Source organism: Rhinatrema bivittatum, unplaced genomic scaffold (assembly GCF_901001135.1).
Source record: "Rhinatrema bivittatum unplaced genomic scaffold, aRhiBiv1.1, whole genome shotgun sequence".
In the NCBI taxonomy this organism is placed as follows: Eukaryota; Metazoa; Chordata; class Amphibia; order Gymnophiona; family Rhinatrematidae; genus Rhinatrema; species Rhinatrema bivittatum.
The window spans coordinates 2,959-20,380 of NW_021820536.1; the positions used below are offsets into that span (position 1 = coordinate 2,959).

The 17,422-nt window shown below is 44.5% G+C and overlaps 1 non-coding gene across 1 annotated transcript; it reads left to right on the top strand.

Moving 5' to 3' along the window:
- The first annotated feature begins 10,679 nt into the window (after positions 1-10,679).
- On the top strand, positions 10,680-10,750 carry TRNAG-GCC. The gene has a single exon. It is a non-coding gene; the product is annotated as a tRNA-Gly (tRNA).
- Positions 10,751-17,422: the final 6,672 nt, after the last annotated feature.

Genomic DNA, 17,422 nt, shown 5'->3' on the forward strand with positions numbered 1-17,422 from the left:
CACAAAAGAGCTAAATCAGTCCATAAAAAATGTTCCACCATGCAGACAACACAGCAGTAATATAATGAATTGATGACTTGTAACTGTAATCATATTAAGTAGATTATACTGAAAGCGGATTGTATGTATCATATATGACCTTCACATGCCTACATTTTGCTGAAAGAAAAAGTTGAAGGTCCATCAGAGTGGACATGCCATTATCATTTGAACCCTGCATCTTTGTTAATTACATCAAAAATAATTGTATTGGTTCATCTTTCTAATGAAATGATGAGGAGAAACAGGTATTTCGTAAAGGTATGTTTAGCATAGAAATATGAGGTGAGAAAAAAAAAAACCATATGGCCCATGTAGTCTACTCATTCATCCAGTTCATCTGGCCTTACAATTTCATCACATCCTCAGAGATCCCTTGTATTTATCAATGCTTTCTTGAATTCAGATACCATTGTGCTTCCACCACCTCTACTGGGCGGCCATTTCATGCATACCCTCTCTGAACCTAAATATTTCCTAATATTACTCCTGAGTCTACAACACCTTTCACTCTCATCCCATGACCCTTAGTTTTAGAGCCTGCTTTCTGTTGAAAGAGATCAGCCTCCTATGCTTGGAACCCTTTGAGATTTTTTAAATGTCTCTATCGCACCTTTCATCAGGGTATACATGTTTAGATCTTGAAGTCTATTCTCATATAATTTAGAATGAAAACCACTGATCATGTTAGTAGCCACCATCTGGGCTGATTCCACCCACTTTAAATCCTCTGGTCTCCAGAATTATACACAGCATTCCAAAGCAGACTGGGACTGCTATGCTCTATTGAAAAAGAGACCAGTTTCTTAAATAATCAAACTATCCCCTACACAGAGATCTTTTGAAAGAAAACATAAAAATTTGTATTTGAAGCAACAGAGTGCATTGTTGCATAGTGCACTAGGCGTTCCTGTAGGAAATCAGCATTGGTAGCAGTAGAGCACACATTTTTATCCTTGACTGCCAAGATCCTGAAGGATTTTATAGATTTACTTGAGAATAGGCAGATTAATACAGTACTTTAATATCCCTTAAAGTGGGGCAAAGTAGCAAGACTCTGGTCTTACTTACTGTGATCCAATAGACACCACTGATGGAAATGTATATGGATATAGGCAGTGTTAACGACAATTTTTTGGTCCATCTCTATACATTATACCTTTTGTACTGTGAGAAATCAGAGGAACCTATAAGCTGCTATCTGGATCAAGCGAGTCTGACATCCTCCCACTAAAAGATCTGAGTATATACAAGAAACTCTTGATTTGCTCTCTGGCAGTTTTTAGTCAGCATCTCTTTTCAGAAGCTTTGAGTTTTAAAAAGCTTTAAAAAAATGTAGGCTTTGACCATTGATGGACTTTTGCTGATCTCTGCTGCAATAAGTGGTCTGGTCTCATTCAATGTGACAGAAGAAAGACAGAGGCAGAGGTATGGCTTTCTCTGTCACTGGGGACAAGGTAGGAATGGAGCGGAGACTGAAGCAGTGCCAGTGATATTTTTGTCTCTGTCTGACAAAGCAAAGTGCAGTGCAGTGCAGTGAGGTTAACAGACAGATTGAAGCGAAGATCCTTGCAAGGCTTCCAATCTCCTGATTCTGTTTCTAACAGTTTCTTTTTGTGTGTGCATAAGGACTCAATCAACAGTGTACATACATACACTGAATATGTGTCTGTGTGTGACAGACATGTTTGCACACACTAGAATGGTACTGTGAGTGGTAGTATAGTATAAAATTATTTTGTGATATCTAATCCACAGTAGGCCATGCCACTACGAGGAAAGGGTAGAAGAGGGAATGATAGAGGCAGAGGATTTTCTGCAGACCCAGTTCAGCTTAGCAGTTAGCAGTGAGAGAAAAGGCAGTCCTGCCCCTAAATTGAAGAGAGATTTCTTTTAGCCACAGAATAACAACAGTGCAAGCCAGCTCAAGCCTGAAGAAAATTGAAATTTGGAAAGCATATTCCACCACCACCCATTCTTCTTCATCTGATTTTGAAGCAGGGTCAACAGGTGGGAGAGCCATCTAAGGCTGACATTGGCAGAAACAGGGGCAGCAGAACTGCAATAGCCAAAACCAGCAGCATACTCCTCTACATTGGTTTACTACTTCTGAGGCAATAGATGGTAGCATTTTCAACAAGTGATTCAGAGAAAGAATCTTGTCTGGGATTTTCTGAATCAGAAATTGAAGAGATAGTAGTTGAAAAAAAGTTTGGAGGTTTAGTAAGTAGCTTCTTAGCCTCCTGTGTGATGATGGGAGCCATAGAAGATACTGACAGGGTTGAGAGCAACCCCCAAGAAGAGCAGGCAGTGATGCTCATGGTATTTTCCTCAGGGTCCATCCTCAACCTCAACTCCAGTGCCAGCATCAGTCCCCAAGGAATGTAGAAAAGAAATCATGGAAGACATCCCTGATCTGGATGTACTTGATAGTGAAGTGTTCACTGCAGTATGGCTATCAATCAGGGAAGCAAATGGGGTATCTGACAGAAACTGGTATGCATCACCTACAGAAGCAGCACACACTATCAGAGAAGTATGGCAGTTCTAACCTAGAGACCTTATCTGCTACTCAAAGCAAAGTCAGAGGAAAGGGATTGAAGAGAAAACCTTTCCACAAGCTGATCCCATGGCCCCTCCTACCAATCACATGGCAGGGCCATCAGCCTCCTGCCATGTGTCTGAAGCAGCAACTCATAATAAAGTAGATGGGGTGGTATTCTGTATCTTATAGGCCCCGGAGGTTGGGGCCTATAAGATACTGCGGCACAGAACTGCTGCTGTATCTTATATAAGGAAAGTAGCACAGAACTACAAGGCAAGACTCTAAGCAAGACAAAGGCTGGTTTTCTGCCTAGCCAGCCCCCTCCCCCATGGGTTGAGCCCTTGGGTTCTGGGGGCAGTAGGTCTCTGCAGTGGCAGTAACGTTATAGTGGTGAATCCATACCGGCAAGGCTTGGAGAAGGCTGGGGTGGAGACAAGGCTTGGACAAAGCTGACTGGAGACAAGGTTTGGACAGGGCCAACTGAGGACAAGGCGTGGACAAAGGCAGGCTTGGCAGTCAGGCAGGCTTGGCTGGCAGGACAAAGGCAAGGCTGGATACTAAGCAGGTCCTGGAACAAAACAGACAAGGATGAGACAGGGCAAGGACAGGACTCTGGTTCAAGCAAGACTGGAAACTGAAACAGACAGGCCAAAACCAACAAGGCAGACTGGGGCAGGACTGGAACAGACAGGGCAAGAGCAACAAGGCAGACTAGGGCAGGACTTAGACAAGGGAAACACAGAACAAAGAACAAAGAAGCCTGAAAGCAGCAAGACTTGGAACAGACAGAATAGGCCTGAAGGCCCCAAGAAGGATAGAAGAGAGACTACGCGAAAGACCTTAAAACAGAGAACAAGGCAGGCCGGAGGGCCTCAAGACAAGGCAAGACAGAAGGCCCATAGGTCACAAAGAAAGGCAAGAACAGGCTCATAGGCTACAAGACAAGGCAAGACAAAAGTCAGGTCATGGAGCCAGAAGTGACACCACGAGGCTAGAATGGCAAGGCAGGTTTACATAGGGCTAGAACTTGGGCCTGGCAAGGGCAGTGAGGAGGAGCTTGACAAGGCGAGTAATGAAGCATACTGAGGACCTCTGCTGGTGGGGAGGTGTCATGAAGGTTGGATAAGGCTGCATTGCAGGCAAAATCCTAACACTGTATCACTGTCCCACGATAAGAAGCAAGCAGTATCAAAAGTAGTAACAAAGTGCATCAGGAAAATGATTGCCCTGGATGACTAGCCGCTAAAGCAGTGGAAAACATGGGCTTTAAATGTCTTCTGCACCTGTTAACCCCCAATTACAAAGTTACCTCCAGGACTACATTTAGTAGGCAGGTTATCCCCATCCTGTACAACTAGTGCTATAGATTCATATAGGCACAGCATAAGCATGGGGGTTACCTGCGTGAAGCAGCAGATACTACTCTTAACAGAAGGAATGGGATTATTATCCTTAACCAATAAGCCTTGATGATTTTGATGTAACTGCAACATCATCTCTCTCTGCTTTGACGGTGGGGAGGCAAAGAAAAGGAATTGGATTCAGAAGACAACCAAACATGGGTCCTGACTTTTATGGTCTGGGGTACTGATATGCAGACATAAGGGAAAAAGCACAGGACTGCTTCTACTGCTAAGTCCATAAGCAAAGCACATCAAGCAGCACCATCTGAATTTTCAAGAAGCTTATCACCCCGTAAAAATGTTGCTAGCAGTAAATGTTTTATGGATTATCATAAGACTTGGGGATAATTACATGGAGTGGCAGCTGCTACCCTTAAGAGAAACATGGGGGAAACCTGTACCGTGAGATCAGTCTGAAGGGTAGTACCAGGAATGGAGAGACGCTGGAACAGGAGACGCTGGAGCAGGAAGCACTGGAACAGGCAAACTAGAAACACCGGAGTGTATGACCCCGATTGCCAATGAGCTAGTGGCTGAGCCCTGCTATTTATACAGGGCTCAGGTGACGTCAGAATCGGGCACCACCCGTGAGTTTCCTGTGTTTGACCCTTTAAAGTCAGAAGAGCTCTGCGCGTGTGTACTAGGGGGCGGGGCCAACGCTGAGGAGGACGCCGAGCCCTGGTGCGAGGAGCGCTGCAAGCTGCGAGCTGGAAGGCCCCGATGGGCCTGGGGACGCTTGTGGACGCTGCAGACGAGCAGCGCTGGGATTGAGAGAGGAGCTGGTAGACGGGCGCGTCAGGTGAGCAGGCCCAGTCGTGGCACCAGCGCGGCCAGGAAGCGCACCAGTTAAGGAAGGAAAGAAAATTGTTTGTTCATTTTTGGAGAACAAATGAAGTGGTTTCTTTCCTGAAAGGGGACAGCTAAAAAACATTAACACATATATTATAAAACAACGTGTATTTCTTTTGCAGTGATAATGCTCCATGCTGGATTGTAAGAGTATTTAGAAATATAAAAATATGACGACAGGAAAAAAAAACCAAAAACAATACAAACATATAATCTGTCTAGTCTGTCCAGCCATACCATCTATTCAGTTTTACAATCCTACCACTCCCTCAGAGATTCTCTGTGTTTATCCCATGGTTTTTTTTAAATTCAGATACAGTCCTTGTCTCTACCACTTCGACGGGGAGGCTGTTTCATGCATCCACTATTCTCTCTCTATAGAAATATCTTTTTAAATTACTTCTGAGTCTACCCCTTTTCACTTTCATCTCATGACCCCTCATTTCTTCTGCATAGAAACCTTTGAGGTATTTAAATGTATTTCATATCTCTTGGAAGCCCCAAACTCTGGATCACCCTCCCAATCGAACTCAGAATACAAGAAAACTTAAAAACTTTCAAATAAGAACTAAAAACATGGATGTTTACCAAAGCCAACCAACTCACCCACTGACTCTAAAACACCTCTCCCCTCCCATAACACTAGGCAAACTGATGGACCCAAGAAAGTGATTATTACTCAGTTCTGTAATATGTTTTGATTAATCTACAAACCAAGTTCATAAATGATATCTTCTATGCTAGCAACCATATGAACCATTTTGGAAACACTGTTAAACATCGTAACTTTGTAAACCGTTGTGATGGCGAAACCTGAACGACGGTATATAAAACCCGATAAATAAATAAATATCTCCCCTATCCTGCATTTCCTCTAAGGTATAAATATTTCCTCTAAGGTATAAATATTGGAGATGGATGGATATGATTCCTCTCCACAAAAGTGGAAATAAGGAGGAGGCTGGGAACTACAGGCCAGTTAGTCTGACTTCTGTGGTGATAGCCATCACCACAGAATAATAGCCATCCTGTGGAACAACTCCAACCAATTTATATCCTTATGAAGAAATGGTCTCCAGAACTCTACACAGTATTCAAAATGAGGTCTCATCAAGGATTTATACAGGGCAATATCACCTCCTTCTGCTAATCATTCATCTCCCTATGCAGCCAAGCATCTTTCTTTGCCATTGCCTTATCCATCTGTTTGTCCACCTTGGGACTATCAGCTAAAATCACCCCCAGATCCTGCTTTTCTTTCATGCTTTGAATAATTTCATCTCCTCTATACTGTACTGTTTCCTTGGGTTTTTGCAGTCCAAATGCATGACTCTGCATTTACATAAGAACATAAGAACATAAGAAAATGCCATACTGGGTCAGACCAAGGGTCCATCAAGCCCAGCATCCTGTTTCCAACAGTGGCCAATCCAGGCCATAAGAACCTGGCAAGTACCCAAAAACTAAGTCTATTCCATGTAACCATTGCTAATGGCAGTGGCTATTCTCTAAGTGAACTTAATAGCAGGTAATGGACTTCTCCTCCAAGAACTTATCCAATCCTTTTTTAAACACAGCTATACTTACTGCACGAACCACATTCTCTGGCAACAAATTCCAGAGTTTAATTGTGCGTTGAGTAAAAAGAACTTTCTCCGATTAGTTTTAAATGTGCCCCATGCTAACTTCATGGAGTGTCCCCTAGTCTTTCTACTATCCGAAAGAGTAAATAACCGATTCACATCTACCCGTTCTAGACCTCTCATGATTTTAAACACCTCTATCATATCCCCCCTCAGTCGTCTCTTCTCCAAGCTGAAAAAGTCCTAACCTCTTTAGTCTTTCCTCATAGGGGAGTTGTTCCATTCCCCTTATCATTTTGGTAGCCCTTCTCTGTACCTTCTCCATCGCAATTATATCTTTTTGAGATGCGGCGACCAGAATTGTACACAGTATTCAAGGTGCGGTCTCACCATGGAGCGATACAGAGGCATTATGACATTTTCCGTTTTATTCATCATTCCTTTTCTAATAATTCCCAACATTCTGTTTGCTTTTTTGACTGCCGCAGCACACTGAACCGACGATTCCAATGTGTTATCCACTATGACACCTAGATCTCTTTCTTGGGTTGTAGCACCTAATATGGAACCCAACATCGTGTAATTATAGCATGGGTTATTTTTCCCTATATGCATCACCTTGCACTTATCCACATTAAATTTCATCTGCCATTTGGATGCCCAATTTTCCAGTCTCACAAGGTCTTCCTGCAATTTATCACAATCTGCTTGTGATTTAACTACTCTGAACAATTTTGTGTCATCTGCAAATTTGATTATCTCACTCGTCGTATTTCTTTCCAGATCATTTATAAATATATTGAACAGTAAGGGTCCCAATACAGATCCCTGAGGCACTCCACTGTCCACTCCCTTCCACTGAGAAAATTGCCCATTTAATCCTACTCTCTGTTTCCTGTCTTTTAGCCAGTTTGCATCCACGAAAGGACATCGCCACCTATCCCATGACTTTTTACTTTTCCTAGAAGCCTCTCATGAGGAACTTTGTCAAACGCCTTCTGAAAATCCAAGTATACTATATCTACCGGTTCACCTTTATCCACATGTTTATTAACTCCTTCAAAAAAGTGAAGCAGATTTGTGAGGCAAGACTTGCCCTGGGTAAAGCCATGCTGACTTTGTTCCATTAAACCATGTCTTTCTATATGTTCTGTGATTTTGATGTTTAGAACACTTTCCACTATTTTTCTTGGCACTGAAGTCAGGCTAACCGGTCTGTAGTTTCCCGGATCGCCCCTGGAGCCCTTTTTAAATATTTGTTTAACCTTAGCTGTCAATCTCTAGACTATTCCTCAAGGGTCACTAGATCCCATCTCATGCTTTCCACACCTTCTTGGCTGTTGCAGGTTTTGATATTATCTGCAAAAAGATACCTTTTCCGACAATCCTCCTGCAATATCGCTTATAAAAATATTGAAAAGAATCAGTCCAAAGACCGATCCCTGTGAAGTGAACTCTGTTCACTACTGTCTTTTGTCGCCTCCCACTCAACCAGTTTTCTAACTCAATCAGGGCACTCAATTTATGCAGAATCATGTCAAGGACCTTACTGTAATCCAAGCACACTAGATCTAGTGCTCTCCCCTGATCCACTCTGGTTACCCAAAGAAATTGATCAGATTTGTCTGACAAGACCTACCTCTGGTAAAAGCATGATGCCTCGGATCTTGTAGAACGTTGTCTAACTTCCCTTGATATCCTCAGACGTATTCCATCTGGTCCCATCTCTATCTACTTTAAGTTTAGCTAGCTACTCACAAACACATTTTCTGAAATGAACTGATGTTTATCTCACTTCCATTCCTATTCGTGTTTGTTTTCTGTTGTCCTGCACCTGGCCCTTCCACAGTGAACACTGAACAGAAATATTTATAAGCAAGTCCACTTTTTCCTTGTCGAGCCTCTGCATATTTCTTCCCTTCACCTCTGAGCCTTACAGTGCCACTTTTGCATTTCCTCACTATCACTAAAATATCTTAAAAAAAAAAATGTATCCCCCTTTGCCCCTAACCTGTTATTTTTTTTCTCGTTTAAATTCTCTTTCCCAGCTCCCTAGCCTAACCACTACAATGACCATGCTCTGGCTGAAAGGCATAAAACCTGATTCCCTCCGGAACCCAGTGCACACGTGCTCTTAAGCTAGTCAATAGGAGTTGTTCTTGTGCACTGGCTGAGACTTCCTTCCCAGGAACTATAAATGCTGCCTTGCCCCTGCTGGCACAAAGAGCAAGAGCAGCGTTCAATAATTGAGCTCACGTCTCCTGCACAGTAGCCGTTAGATTAACCCAAAAACATTTCCCCCATGTTACTTCTGAGTCTATTCGCCCTCAGCCTCTTTCACCCTGTTCACCAAAAATTGTTCGTCTTTTGTGCACTTTCCACTCTTTGTAGTTGGCAACCTGCTTTATTTATTTATTATTTTTTTTACAAGAAAGCAATCCTGCTTTTATTAGGGAAATTAGACAGCAAGTTCATGCATGCAGTGGGGATAAAATCCTAACTGGATCAACTTGTCCTGAAAAGATGGAGCCAGTCGATATTCCTAAATTGAACTATTTAAATTTTTTTGCTGTATTTACTGTTTCCCTCCTGTCCTCTAGAATATCTACAATTAGATCACCAACTCAAAGGACTTATGGTGCAATCATTTCCCTTTCTCTGCGACTTCCCAGACATGAAGATTCACCCATGATTTGTACACAAGTATCTATTGCCTCCTTTTATTTGCAGAATTTTCCTATCCCAGTGAATCTAGCATTCTACTTGGTCTCAGTATAAGAAATCACCACCCTAGAAGAAGACCGTGAAGTCCTTGGGGGCAATACATGTAAATCCTCAGCTCAGCTTGCGGCAGTGGTCAACAAAGCAAATAGAATGTTAGGAATGATCCAAAAAGGAATGAATAAAAACTGAGAATATCATATTGCCTCTGTATCGTACCATGGTGAGACTACACCATGAGCACTGTGTGCTAGGGATGTGAATCGTGTCCTCGATCGTCTTAACGATCGATTTCGGCTGGGAGGGGGAGGAATCGTATTGTTGCCGTTTGGGGGGTAAAATATCGTGAAAAATCGTGGAAAAATCGTGAAAAATCGAAAAATCGCAAAACCGGCACATTAAAACCCCCTAAAACCCACCCCCGACCCTTTAAATTAAATCCCCCACCCTCCCGAACCCCCCCCCAAATGACTTAAATAACCTGCGGGTCCAGCGGCGGTCCGGACCGGCAGCGGTCCGGAACGGGCTCCTGCTCCTGAATCTTGTTGTCTTCAGCCGGCGCCATTTTCCAAAATGGCGCCGAAAAATGGTGGCGGCCATAGATGAACACGATTGGACGGCAGGAGGTCCTTCCGGACCCCCGCTGGACTTTTGGCAAGTCTCGTGGGGGTCAGGAGGCCCCCCACAAGCTGGCCAAAAGTTCCTGGAGGTCCAGCGGGGGTCAGGGAGCGATTTCCCGCCGCGAATCATTTTCGTACGGAAAATGGCGCCGGCAGGAGATCGACTGCAGGAGGTCGTTCAGCGAGGGTTCCGGCGCCTCGCTGAACAACCTCCTGCAGTTGATCTCCTGCCAGCGCCATTTTCCGTACGGAAAATGGCGCCGGCCATACGCGTATGGCCGGCGCCATTTTCCGTACGAAAACGATTCGCGGCGGGAAATCGCTCCCTGACCCCCGCTGGACCTCCAGGAACTTTTGGCCAGCTTGTGGGGGGCCTCCTGACCCCCACGAGACTTGCCAAAAGTCCAGCGGGGGTCCGGAAGGACCTCCTGCCGTCCAATCGTGTTCGTCTATGGCCGCCGCCATTTTGGAGCAGGAGCCCGTTCCGGACCGCTGCCGTTCCGGACCGCCGCTGGACCCGCAGGTTATTTAAGTCATTTGGGGGGGGGTTCGGGAGGTGGGGGATTTAATTTAAAGGGTCGGGGGTGGGTTTTAGGGGGTTTTTAGTGTGCCGGCCTCACGATTCTAACGATTTATAACGATAAATCGTTAGAATCTCTATTGTATTTGTTCCATAACGGTTTAAGGACGATATTAAAATTAATCGGACGATAATTTTAATCGTCCTAAAACGATTCACATCCTACTGTTGTGCAGTCCTGGTTATCCCATCTCAAAAACAAAGATATAGTGGAACTAGAAAAGGTACAGAGAAGGACAACAGAAAGGAGGTAGACCGGCTCTTCTGTAATGAGAGGCTATACAGGACTACGGCTCTTTAGTTTGGAAAAAAAAGCCAGCTGACAAGGGCATAGCTGGAGCATTGGTGGCTCAGTGGTAGAATTCTCGCCTGCCACGTGGGAGGCCTGGGTTCGATTCCCGGCCAATGCAGCTGCTAGCCCTTTTCTTGAAATCTTAATCTCACTTGCAGACATGAAACGGGATATTCCACATGACACATGCTGAAATCTAAGCAGCCCTACATAAGGGGAAGGGGACGGGGACGAGAGCTTAATGCGCACCAACCAGGGAGAGAGACCTTGGGTATTAATGCCTGATCATGTCAAGAGAGCCAAAGAGTTTCATAAGGTGGTGGCCAAAGCCAGAGGAATGCTGGCCTGAACAGGAAGGGACATAACGTCCAGAAGAAAGGAGGGGCCATAATGCATCTGTGTGGATCATTGGGTATTGCCAGGTTCTTGTGGCCTGGATTGGCCACTGTTGGAAACAGGATGCTGGGCTTGATGGACCCTTGGTCTGACCCAGTATGGCATGTTCTTATGTTCTTATGACATGTAATATAAAATGTTTATTATCTAGCTCAATTTCTTGCATTACATGATCACAGTTAACAGGTTAAAAATTAGATGCAATACACTACAAAAACCACCAGATAGCAGCAGAAGGTTAGCATTTTAAAGGGACAGATTTTGTTTACTTTACAAACAAGATTTTATTTATAGGTTAAATGTTCCATCCACAATTTCTTGTAGCAGTCTCTTAACAATTTTATTTTTCACATTTTCTTTTATAAGAGGAATACTTAATACTGTTTAAATACCAGCAACTTCTCTTTTGAAATCTTTAGGGGAAATGGTTTTCAGAGAACAATGCTTTTTATAATAATGAATTATTTTTAACTTCAGCTTACAGATAGCAGAAATACTTCAGTACTGCAGCTTTGCAGGAGTCTTTTATTTAATCTTTCTTTCTCTTCTGGTGCATGTGCATGTACTGTTGGCCTCGCTTCTCTGATGGTCTGTGCATAAATGAATCTTACTGCGTGAATTCATCTTCTGTGTGAATCTTCTCTCTGGAAATATACTGTGTGAATTTGTGTGATGAGTAGTGTGTATTTATTTATGTAAACGGTTTTTATATACCGATAATCGTGTGTGTGTTGTGGGTGTGTCTGCAATTCCACTCTTCAATCAGCAGCTCTATTCTCCTGGTCTCCATTGTTCTATCTTCTGTGAGGGCAGTGATGTAGGTCACATTTTGTAGCCACCAAATCACACAGCAGGAAGAGCTGAGCCTATTCTTTGAGTGCGGATGGTCAGTGCTTTCTTCCCACAAAAAGAGGTGTCAGCCATCCTTTTGGCCCTACCCCCAAGCTAGCCCCACCCCCTACAACCAGCTGCAGAGTTTATGAAAGTTATTATGAATATTAACCAGTCCCTTAGAGCAACCAACATATCTCTCACTGGGAAAGCCGAGCGTGCAGGGCTACCACCTAGAAACTAGAGACTAACAGAATACCTCAGCTTGGTCACCCACACAGAACATAGACTCTCACCAATACAGAATAAGGGGCCTCAGACCAGAAATAGAAATGTACAAGAAGCCATTCTGCATGCTGTGCAACACCAGAGAAAGCGAAAAAGAAATGCATTTCCTCCTGTGCTGAGCAATACACAAAGATCTCAGATACTGCACATTCACTTTGCCAAAGCTGACATAGTCAAATCTCTGACCCAAAAATAAAATGCATTTTTTTCTGCCTTTGTTGTCTACAAATTATGGGCCCTAGCATAATATCCTGCTCTCACAACAACAGTTTTGGAGGCTTGGCAGTCCCAGCATACTTCCTGTCCAACTAACTCCAGCACCAGTTGTGGCTTTAGGGGGAAGCAAACCAGGTGACTAATCCCAAACCCCCAAAATTTGGCAGCTGGGTAAAGTTTTTTCAAGGAAGTAGATGGATTTGCACTGTAACACTTGACTATTTAAGCTAATTTCTTCCCCCTCCAGATAATAATGATTCAGGATACAACTTTCACTGCAGCTTCATGTATAGAACAAAGTGAAATTGAAACTATAGGATTTGCTTTTAGGTCATCAAAATTAAGCCTCCAAGCTTAAGACTCTATTGCTAAGGCCACCACTTCTGCTCTGCCAATTCATCCCAGAATTGTAACATAATATTTTTCAAATAAAATGTCAAACCTTTGTATTTCTTGCTCTTTTATCCTCCTTATCTTCATTCTTTTATGTTGTCTTTGTTGTTCCTTTCTCCTGATCCCAGCTCTGTTTCTTTCATGTTTTTTATTCTTTTCTTTATACTTTGTATTTTCAGTTTTAAAATCTTTTTTCTTATTTACTCATTCTTCATTTGTCTACATTTCCTCTCCCTTCTGATTTCTAAGTTTTTTAGTCTGGTTTTTTACCATTCTGTTCTCTAGGGCTTTTTTTTTCTAGATGTTTCTATCCTGTTGCTCCTTCTCTTGTTGATCTCGTTCAGTCTTGTTTCTTTTCTGTTATTTATTTTGTTTCTTTTGTACCTCATGGTATTACCACACTCTTCCTGTATCTCCTTCTGATCCTTCTCTCATCTATATATCCCCCTTCCACACTTATATCCCTCCCCAATCCCATCTCACACACACACCTCATTCAAAAGTATATACCTCCCCCACCACTATCGGATCCTTTCATCTGCCTCTTCCCATACCAAGAGACACCTCCTGGAGCCTCAAATGGCAGATCTGCCTGAATCCCCTTGACCACCAATGCAACAGGGTCATGCGTTAATTAATGCAATGGCCACATTGAGTATCCTAGTGGGAGGAGTTAATCAAAATGAAGGTTGCCGGAAATAACTACACCTATTTTTTTTGGTGCGTTGTGCTTGCGATAGGCTTGCGTTATGGCAAAAATATTTTTAGTAGAGAGAGAGAGAGCATCTCTGTACAGAGTCAGTCCGACACTATATATATATATATATATATATATGTGCCACTGTAGAGGGGCACTTTGAATCAGGCTAGGTTTTGGAAGGTGGGGGACGTTAGGGGTGTGGTGCTACAGAAACATTCTGAGGTATTCATAGTAAATAGACATCTCTGAAGATTTGAAGTCATTATAATAGATGAAAAGTATAACTAGAGAAGTAGATTTGTGTTATACTTTTCATCCATTATAATGACTACAAATCTTATGTGATGTCCATTTTACTATGAATACCTCAGAATGTTTCTGTAACAAACCCCCCCGAAACCCACGTCTTCAATTTATCAGTAGTTGGCTTTTAACAATAAACCATCCCTAAATTTGAGAGGGCTGAAGTAACTTGGTCCACCCCCCTTTCCCAGTTCCTCCCTCATTTCAGTTTGACAGTAACCCTATTTCACTGTCTCAATCTGTCTGCAGTCTAGATGTAATTTTAGACCCCCAGACTTTCTGTGGTGCCTCAGATTAAGGTTTGGTGATTAAGAGCTCCTTTTGAAAGTAAAGATGCTGTGTCATCTGAAACCTCTTTGGAACAAAACACATTTTACACAGTCCTTCAGGCTTTAATCCTACCCTAGCATTAATTATTGCAATGCTTTATACTCAGGTTTACCACAAAAAACTCCGCAGCCTCAACAAATCATCCAAAATTCAGCTGCATGCTTCCTTGTATGGACTCCTGTCGGGAACACATTCCCTATTCTTAATCCCTGCATTGGCTGACAATACATTAACGAATGCAGTATAACGTAACTATGATCATCCACAGTTTCCTTTACAATGTTTTCTCCCCATGGATCAGCTCCACATTAAGGGGCGGATTTTAAAAAGGTTATGCGCGCCGGCCTATTTTAAAAAGAACCGGCGACACACGTAAAGCCCAGGACGTGTGTAAGTCCCGGGGCTTTACTAAAGGGGCGGGGCGTGTGCTGGGTGGTCCGGGAGCGGGTTGGGTCAGGACTCCCGGCACAGCGGCCATATTAGCCACTGTGCCGGGATCGTGCGCCAGCAGTTGGGGACAGGCGCAAAGGTAAAATAAAGGTCAGGAAGGGGTTAGAGTAGGGCTAGGGGGCAAGGTTAGGGGAAGGGGTGGGAAGGGAAGTTCCCTCTCAGGCCGCTCCGAGGCCTGGGAGGGACGGGGAAAGGCAGCGCGCGATGGGCGCACGAAAGGTGCAACATTTGGCACCCCTTGCGCGCGACGGACCCTTGATTTTATAACAATTTTATAACTTGCGCACACCTGCCATGAGCCGGATTTTAAAAGCCTTACGCGCGTAAATCTGGCGGGATTTATGCGCGCAGGGCACTCGCGCGCGGCGCGCCTATTTTGCATAGGCCGCCAGTGAGCGCATAGCCCCGGGACGCGTGTAAGTCCCGGTGCTTCGTAAAAGGGGCGGGAGGGGGGCGTGTCCGGGGTCAGGGGGCGGTTCGGGGTTGGGGACCAGGGGGGCTGCCGCCGGCCTGGGGGCGTATTCGAGGCCTCCGGAGCAGCCCCAGTGTCGGGTGATGGTGCGCCAGCAGCCCGCTGGCGCGCGCAGATTTACACCTGCTTTCAGCAGGTGTAAATCTGCCAACAAAGGTGGGGGGGGGGGGTTTAGATAGGGCCGGGGGGGTGGGTTAGGTAGGGGAAGGGAGGGGAAGGTGAGGGGAGGCGGAAGGAAAGTTCTCTCCGAGGCCGCTCCGATTTCAGAGCAGCCTCGGAGGGAACAGGCAGCATGCGCCAACCCCGGATTTTATAAGATACACGCGGCTACGCGCATATTTTATAAAATCCAGCGTACTTTTGTTCGCGCCTGGTGCACGAACAAAAGTACGCACGCACGTAAATTTATAAAATCTACCCCCATGTGCGCTGCTTTTAAAATCTGCCCCTAAGGATCCACACACCAGTCTGGACGCTTTGCTCATCGAATCAATGTCTTCTTGAAATACCCTCTCCGAATCTGGCTTGCTTGTTAGTCATGTGTGAATGAGCATTTTCTATTTATGGGATTCCCTATGGAATTTTCTTCTAACCCCATTATATTTTGCACAAGACACAAAAAGACTTCAGAAACCTTATTGAAGCTTATTTATTTTTGAAGCAATCACTGATTTTGCTTTCTACCATCTATTTTGAAGAAATGTTTTAATTATGCAACACATATGGTTGATTTATTTTATCTGTTTTATTGTATGTTTTATTATATTATGTATGTTTTAGTGTACCCTGCTCCGGACTTCCTTTGGAGGGGTGGGTACTAAGGACATTTATATTAAAAATACAAACAAAAAAAAAACCTGTCTCATAGGGGGTCATTTTTTAAAGCTAGCACATGCGATAGCTAAAAAGGGGCGGAGTCAGGGCGGCGTCTGCCCTGGAAGAGGAGGAGTCGTGGCGGACGCCACAAAGACAGTGTGGACGGCGAAAAGGTAAGGAGCCTTTTTGCTGCCTATTTCGCACCCAATAGCATCACCTTTTATGATGGTGCTATTGGATGCTAAAGCCGGCAGCGATTGCTGCTGGCTTTTGCAGGCCCACCCCCTGCTTCGCCCCCCCCCCCCACCCCCCTGCACCACGCGATTCATGCCGCCGCAATGTTTTAGAAAATATAGGCCTTAGTTGCTTAAAACTTTCCCAGCTCAATCAGAATGTTACGTTCGTGGACCCTTAGGCGGGATTGATGCAATCTGCAGAGAGTAGCACTGCAGGTTCCCACCATCAGCAGGTGAACCCAGACGAAGCAGAGACCCAGCTGGAGCTTCGCATATACCAGCCTTCGTTCCCCATGGGTGAGCCTTTGGTTACCAGGGCCAACAGGTCTTAGCTGGGATCTCTGCTGTGAGCAGAAGCAGAGGTTCTCGGATAGCAGGGTTGTAGGAGGGTAGTGATCGGGCGTAGTGAGGAGCAGGCAGTGATTGGTGGCAGGCAGAGGCTGATGCCAGGTAGTGATCAACGTAATCTGAGATCAGGCCGAGGTCAATCCAGGTATCCATCCAAAGGGAAGAAAGGACAGATAGGCAGGGAGGTCCGGCAAGGAGAAGCACAGGAGGTAAGGAACACTGAAGACAAGGCTGAAATGAAGACAATGCAAGAACTGGAGACAAGATGCTGAAGACAATGCTGGGCCGAAGACAAGACGCTGTAGCAACAAGCTCTACTCGAGTAGTGGGACCTGTTGCTGAGGTATGTTGCAGCTTGGAAGCTGCACTTTTATAGGCCAGCACCGGTGACATCATCTCCAGGGTCACAGGGGTTTCATGCCATGGTCCCTTTATATGTTCCAGTGCAGCTCGCTGAAGTCGGCAGCATCCAACCGCATGAAGGCCCAGTGGCTTCCTGGAGTGTCTGGGGGTGGTGTCCCACCACTTGAAAGGGACGGCGGAGCCCTGCAGCAACAGAGGAACAGCATGTCTGGCCTGAGACTGGAAGTGAGCATGGCGGTTCACGGGATTAGCCCACGGACTGCCAAACGTAAAACAGAAGTCTTGCTGTGATATCATAACCGACATTGTCGAAGCAGGATATTGGAACTTTTTTAATTCTGCAGAGATGACGTTTTATCAGCTGGGTGTTTCCAGTGTTTAGGACCTGACCTAGTTTATGCACTAAAATCACAATTTAGTACTTTGAAAGTCCAACAGGCTTTGTTTTTTGGGGGGTTTTTTTGGGGGGGGGGGGCGCGGTTGCAACTTGTACAGTTTCTTATTTCCATCTTTAATTGGTTGGTGACCACTAACATAGCTCTCTGATATTTCCACAACCTATGGCTAATTATCCTATTCATTTTGTGTTATCTGACCTACCATCTGCTCTCAAGAAAAACCTTTCTTTCCCTCTTCCCTTATCACACA